We start from the raw sequence: 7578 nt of genomic DNA, 5'->3' as shown, positions 1-7578 counted from the left end.
CATAGCCAAAGAATACTACTAATTCTAATGTCAAAGAGCATTTGATTTATGTATTCTTCCAGAAATTTTATGTTCCAGATTTTATCTTCCAAATTTTATGTACCTTTAATTTTTAAATCCGTTTTGTTTGAGTTTCTTTTTTATGTGGTGTGATAGTGGTACAGTTTCTTTTGCATGTAGCTGTCCAGTTTTCCCAAAACCCTTTATTAAAAGCTATCTCTCCCCACTTTGTATTCTTGATTCTCATTTCATAGATTCATTGACATGCAAGTGTGGGTTCATTTTCGGACTCTTTATTCTGTCCAGTTGATCGGCATGTGTTTTGTGCCAGTACTATGCTGTTTTGATCCCTATAGCTTTGTAGTATTGTTTGAAATCAGGAAGTGTGATATCTCAAGATCTGCTCTTCTTCTTTAAGACTATTTAAGCTATCTTGATGAAAGTGAAAGAGGAGAGTGAAAAAGTTGGCTTACAGCTCAACATTCAGAAAACTAAGATCATGGCATCTAGTCCCATCACTTCATGGGAAATAGATGGGGAAACAGTGTCAGACTTTATTTTTTTGGGCTCCAAAATCACTGCAGATGGTGATTGCAGCCATGAAATTAAAAAAAGTTTACTCCTTGGAAGGAAAGTTATGACCAACCTAGATAGCATATTCAAAAGCAGAGACATTACTTTGCCAACAAAGGTCCATCTAGTCAAGGTTATGGTTTTTCCAGTGGTCATGTATGGATGTGAGAGTTGGACTGTGAAGAAAGCTGAGCGCTGAAGAACTGATGCTTTTGAACTGTGGTGTTGGAGAAGACTCTTGAGAGTTCCTTGGACTGCAAGGAGATCCAACCATTCCATCTGCAAGGAGATCAGTCCTGGGTGTTCATTGGAAGGATTGATGCTAAAGCTGAAACTCCAGTACTTTGGCCATCTCATGTGAAGAGTTGACTCATTGGAAAAGACTCTGATGCTGGGAGGGATTGGGGCAGGAGGAGAAGGGGATGACCGAGGATGAGATGGCTGGATGGCATCACCGAATCAATGGACATGAGTTTGGGTAAACTCCGGGAGCTGGTGTTGGACAAGGAGGCCTGGAATGATACCTTTCATGGGGTTGCAAATAGTCGGACACGACTGAGTGACTGAACTGAACTGAACTGAAGCTATTTTGTGTGTGTGTGTGTGTGTGTGTGTGTGTTTCCATACAAATTTTAGAATTATTTGTTTAAGTTCTATGACAAATGCTATTGTAAGGATTGCAAGAAATTTCCTTGGGTGGTATGGTCACTTTAATAATACTAATTTTGCCAAACCATGAGCAAGGTATATCTTTCCATTTCTTAGTGCAATCTTCAGTTTCTTTCACCAGTGTCATCATTTTCTGAACATGGGTCTTTCACTTCCTCAGTTATGTTTATTCCTGGGTATTTTGTTGTTTTTAATGCAATTTTATGTTTGATTGTTCTCTCAAACTATCTTTCTGATAGTTTATTACTTTAGAGAGATGCAACAAATTGCTGTTTGTTCAGTTTTGTTACCTGCACATTTACTGAATTTATGAATGAATACTAATGGTTTTTGGTGGTTTCTGTAGGATTCTATTTTTTCTACAATCATGTCTGCAAACAGTACAAGTTTTAGCTTTCCCTTTCCAATGTGGATGCCTTTATGTCATTTTCTTATCTGATTTCTATGGCTAGGACTTCCAATACTATGTGGATTGAAGCAGTGATAGTGAGCATCCTGGTCTCATTTCTGATCTTAGAGGAAATGCTTTCTGCTTTTCACAATTGAATATAATGTCAGCGGTGAGTTTCTCACATGTGGACTTTACTACGTGGAGATGCTTCTTTCTGTGGCCATTTAGTGAGAGATTTATGAAAAACAAATATTGAACTTCCTCCAAAGATTTGTTTTGCATCTATTGAGATGATCATATGACTTTTTATTTCAATTTGTTAATGTAGTATATCACACTGATTAATTTCCATTTATTGAATCATCCTTGCATCTCTGAGATATATCTCAATTGATAATGGTATATAAGCCTTTTAATGTATTGGTAAAATCGATTTTCCTGTGTTTTCTTTAGAATTTTTGCAGCTGCATTCATCAGTGATAATGGCCTGTAAACATTTTGTGGTATTTTTGTCTTGTTTTTATATCAGGATGAGGCTGATCTCAAATTATGAGCTTGACATTGCTCTTTTCTCTGAAATTTATTGGAATAGTTTGAAAAGGATGCCTATTCTCTCATTTTAATTGTTTGGTGGAATTCACCGTTGAAGCCATTTGGCCTTGGACTTTTAAAAAAAATACTGAATCAATTTCAATACTGACAAGTGATCTGTTCATATTCTACTTCTTTTCAGTTCAGTCTTGGGAGACTGTACATTTCTAGGAATTTGTCCATTTCCTCTAGGTTGTCCATTTTATTGCCATATAATACTTCATATAATCTCTTATGATCCTTCTTATTTGTGTGGTGTTGCTTGTAATGCCTCTCTTTTCATTTTTATTTTATTTTTGGAGCCATCACTCTTTTCTCTTGATAAGTCTGGCAGAAGGGTTATTGATTTTATTTATTTTTTCAAAGAACATAGTCTCATTGACCTTTCCTATTGTACTTTTTCAGTCTCTGTTTCATTAATTTCTCCCCTTTTCTTTATAATTTCTTTCCTTTTATTAATTTTGGGTTTTGTTATTTCTACTCTTTATATTTTCTTTAAATACAAAGTAAGGTTCTTTATTTGAGATTTATCTTGTTTCATGAGGTAGGTTTTTTATTGCTATAAACCTTGAAAGAAAGGTCATATCTAAATTACTTATTTCCACTTTAATTGCATAAGTATAGCTAACTTCCACTTTCAAAAATTATTTTTTTTCACAATAATCTGATGGAATGAAACTTAACTTGAAAGTTCATTTTTTCTAAAAGTGAAACAAATTTAATTTCTATTTTGAGGCTTCTCAAATGGAAGATTTGTGACCAACTGTTGCACATTTTTGGCACCTCAAATAATGGTAAAATAGAGAGCAGAGTGGGTGTACCTCTGCATACCTACAAAGGTTATAAAGAGTGTAATCATTATTGACTAATTTAGATACACTTCTCTATATATAAGGAAGACAATTTTATAAAAAAAATAACAGGTAAATGAAAAAAATACCAGTCTAGGTCAACTGTTTTATATAAAAAGATCTTTTTAAATGAAAATCATACTTATTGATATTGAGATCAGGGGATATGGTATGAGTGAAAACTACATTGAAAACTACAAATCAAGGATATAGCAAGGAGTTAAAAACTATGTTAATAGTGAACATCTAAAAATACACAAAAAAGCAAACATATCATAGTGGTGATAAATTCATAATTTCTCAGTACCTAACTCTTCAGAGGGGACTATAAAACAAACAAAAAATATTATTAAAGTTATCTTTAAAAATGTGGAAATTGACACAATTAAGGGTTTAAGCGTTTTATTATTTTTATTTTTTATTTTTTAGAGTAACCATTTTCCTTATTTTCTAGAAAGAAAAATAACCCAAAATCTTATTCCAGAAAAGACACTGTTACAATTTATCCACAAAATGTTTCTTTCAAATTATCATAGTTTTAACTGCAGATTGACTTATTTTACATCTTAAAATAAATAAGGAAGAAGCATATGGAAGTCAACAAAAGCAGGAGTGGTTTAGTTGTACTCAGGTTACAACAAAGGAATGGAGACTTGTGAATTTAACTTTTTTAATATCAAAAGTTTAAAATTTTATCCTATCCAGATAAATCCCAGGATCTCTACAGTATTTCTCAGTTCAGTTCAGTCGCTCAGTTGTGTCCGACTCTTTGCGACCCCATAAATTGCAGCACACCAGGCCTCCCTGTCCTTTAGGGCTGCCCAAAAAAAGGAGGAGACTCATAAATACAGGTTTTTGTTTTCTATTATTTTTTTCTAAATTCCTTCATTCTTATTTGAGCTTTAGTCCCTACTCACCATTTTATCTCATGAAAAAGTGTCTTATTTCTACTAGGATTACCCAGTTCTGGCCATAGCTTTATTTCCTTTATTCCCTTTAAATTCATCTTTATTCCCCCAAGCAGTACTACTGTATAGTCACTGTGCATTATAAGATTAGAAAAACTTTATGGACAGGATACATTTCCTTCACTAGATGGAACAGAAAAAAACTTCCAGATCAAAGAGCAGGTCCTAAGCCTCATGCCCACACTCCACAGGGGACCTCTTATTTATTGGCCATATGTCTGTCGAGGTCCAGCCTCATGAGAGGTTACCAGGCTCATTTCTCTCCCATGCCCTGTTCTCAGAAATACAAACACTTGAAAGCATTCCAAAAACTATTTATTTTTTAAAATTTTGTGAAAAAAAGGAATGTTCTTCCTTGACCAATCACCTCCCCAATAAACTAGCCCAAGAGGTATTCTCTTTCCAATAAACTACATTTAAAAAATGCCCCTGACAAACTGTTTTCTTAAAAAAAAAAACTAAATAGCAAAGGAGCAATCAATACCCAGCCTGAGAGAAATTCATGTGCCACCCTGAAACAAAGCACAGTCAGCTTACAAGCTAGACTAGTTTTTCTTGTACGATATTTACTTAAGCAATATTAAAGAGATAGAATAGAAGCAAAGGATACTAAGGAGATTAATCGACTTGAAATCAGAAACAAATTTATTCTACACTTTTTCATTAACACATATGACTGTAAATACATCATTAACTATTCTGAGCTTTATTGTACCACCCATATAATGAATACATTTTGACAACCTGCAATGATTTGCAGGTGACAAAATCCTTTGTCAAAGGAAGCATAATGCAGTGTTTACAGATGCCAAATGGGTTACACTTAACAGTCACTATGAAGTCTTCCACCACAGAAATTAGGTGATACTGTCTTACTCAATGAAGCCTGGAAAGATGGGAACAGGAAACATTCTGAGTCATGTTTCTAATGGCAATAGGCAGATAAGACATCTCCAGCAACATAATGTCACCCTAATGTTCCCTGATCTGACCATCTGTTGAGGAGTCTTCTATTTTCAGAGGAAAAGGGAAGTTCAAACTAATAGAGAGAAAAATGTATTCTAGGAAAGAATACAATAAATACACAAAATGTATTCTAATAAATACACAAAATGTACTACAATAAATAGTAATGTGCATTCGTGCTCAGTTATGTTGTATCTGACTCTTTATGACCATATGGACAGTGTAGTCCACCAGGCTCCTCTCTCCATGGGATTTCCCAGGCAAGAATACTGGAGTGGGTTCCTTTTCCTCCTCCAGGGGCTCTTCCTGACCCAGGAATTGAACCTGAGTCTCTTGCATCGGCAGGAGGATTCTTTACCGCTGAGCCAACTAGGAAGCCCATAGATAGTAAACAGGATAGTAAATGTCTTTCTTAATAGTATTAAGAAATAAGAACATGTAAGGACAGGAAATTATGCAAGTGGCGAATAAGGAGAGAGGTCCTCCTATATGATAAGTATAAATAAATTGACACAAATCTCAAATGCCTTTCAATATGATAAAATAGAAATGTTAAGAAGATGCTAATAAAATTATTATAGTTGAAAAGAGAATCTTGATATTTTGACTATCTGAACAGAGACACTGTTGCTAGTCAAAACTATATCCCACTTACAGTTTTTCTCAGAGCAGTTTTCACATCTTTATCTCTAAATCTGTAGAATAAGGGGGTCATCATAGCAACCACATTGGTGTAAAAAACAGAAGAGATACTTCTCTCATCCATACACCCAGCAGAAGATGGTTTGAGATACACAAATGACATTGATCCAAAGAACAGAGAAACAGCAATTATGTGGGAACTGTAAGTCCTTAAGGCTTTGGACCTGCCCTCTGTGGAGCTGATGTGGAGGATGTTGGTGAGAATGAGACCATATGAGACAAAGATGGTGAGACTGGCCACAATGATATTGATGCCTACCACAATGAACATTTCCAGCTCACTGACATAGGTACTTGTGCAGGAGAGCTGGAGCAGAGGGAGGATGTCACAGAAATAATGGTTGATGGTGTTTGCATCACAGAAATCCAGTCTCAGCATGCATCCAGTGTGAGCCATGGCACCAGAAAATGCCATCAAGTAGGAACCAAGCATAGGGTGGAACACACTTTAGGGGACATGGCAACATGATACAAAAGTGGCTAGAGATGGCCACATAGATGTCATAGGCCATTGATGTCAGCACATAGATTTCAGAAATGACAAAAAAAAAAAAAAAAAAAACAAACAGAAAAAGTAGAGCTGAGTGATGTGCCCCATGTAAGAAATAATCTTTGTTGTGAAGTTAATTAGCATTTTTTGTGGAGACAGAAGATTAACAGAGATCTATGAAGGACAAGTTAATGAGGAAAAACCACATGGGGGTATGTAGATGTGAATTCAGCTGAATTAAGATTACCAAGCCAAGGTTCCCCATCACAGTGATCATATGCATTCTTAGAAATAGGAAGAAAAGGGGGAGTTGGAGATCTGGTTGGTCTGTTAATCCCATCAGAATGAACTGAGTCAGGAAAAAATCCATTTCCAGGAGCCATTCTTTTCTAAAGGAATCTGTGAACACAGGAGAAAGGGTTCCATCAGAGAACAACTCAGCTCTTCCACTGTTTCTCCTCCTATGAAAGAGGATACACACTGTGAATGCCTGACACTATCCCAACCTGGTCCCATAGAGTCTGCCTTTTCCATGATCAGGATACAGAGTGATGTGGACTTGCCTTTATTAGAGCTTTTATAAGCTAAATATAATAAAGGACATCAAAATCATCCTAGAGAGGGAAGGCAAGTGCTGCCATATGCAAACATACCTTCTTGGAAAACCCAGGGAAAGGAAGGATGGACAAGGATGTAATTCTTGTGCTCTCATCTCAGCTTTCCTTCATTTCTGTGAACTCTTCCCTCATCAGTCTTCTCGTTGCAGATAGTCTTTACATGGCAGGAACACTGTTTCTAAATCAAGATGAGGGGGCCTGAGTCTAGGAGAATTAAGTTACCAACCTTGTCACAGAGTAAAAATAATGCAGGTAGAAGAATGAGAGATCTCCCTACTTAGAGGAATCTGCCTGACTGTTATGTCCTTTGAGCCCTCTAATATTCTCTGATTCCTCTCCAACAGATCCTTCCACTAGTTTCACTTCAGACTCAACAGCACAAAATGAGAGAATGGTCCATGGACTTTCATCTCAAAACAAGGAATACGTATTGTAAATTAAATTCAGAAACTCACTCAACTGTGTTTAAAACTTCAGGTCTGGCTCGCTTACCCTAGGTCTTTACCCTGTTGGTTCTGGAAATGTCATTTCACGTTCTCCAAACTTGATCCTTTTGATTTTAGGGGAAAGGAGATAGACATTAGTTCACCTATGCTCTGGAAATCTTTTGAACTTCTATAATTTCTGATATTTTCAGTGTTCTCAAATGACAGAAGAAAATAATCTTTTATTATCATACTTGCTACTTGATTAGACACAGAAGATTTAATGTGAGAATAATGATGTAATGTACTTGGTGAAAAGCAGGTTAGAGGCTTGC

At 35.9% G+C, this 7578-nt stretch overlaps 1 pseudogene; it reads right to left on the bottom strand.

The window, feature by feature from the left end:
• Positions 1–5649: 5649 nt before the first annotated feature.
• LOC138083489 (olfactory receptor 8B3-like) lies at positions 5650–6571 on the bottom strand (annotated as a pseudogene).
• Between the last annotated feature and the right edge of the window lie 1007 nt (positions 6572–7578).

Source organism: Capricornis sumatraensis, chromosome 8, assembly GCF_032405125.1.
Source record: "Capricornis sumatraensis isolate serow.1 chromosome 8, serow.2, whole genome shotgun sequence".
Classification (NCBI taxonomy): Eukaryota; Metazoa; Chordata; class Mammalia; order Artiodactyla; family Bovidae; genus Capricornis; species Capricornis sumatraensis.
The sequence above is the reverse complement of the archived record's forward strand: the minus strand, read 5'-3'. Positions and strand labels throughout refer to the sequence as shown.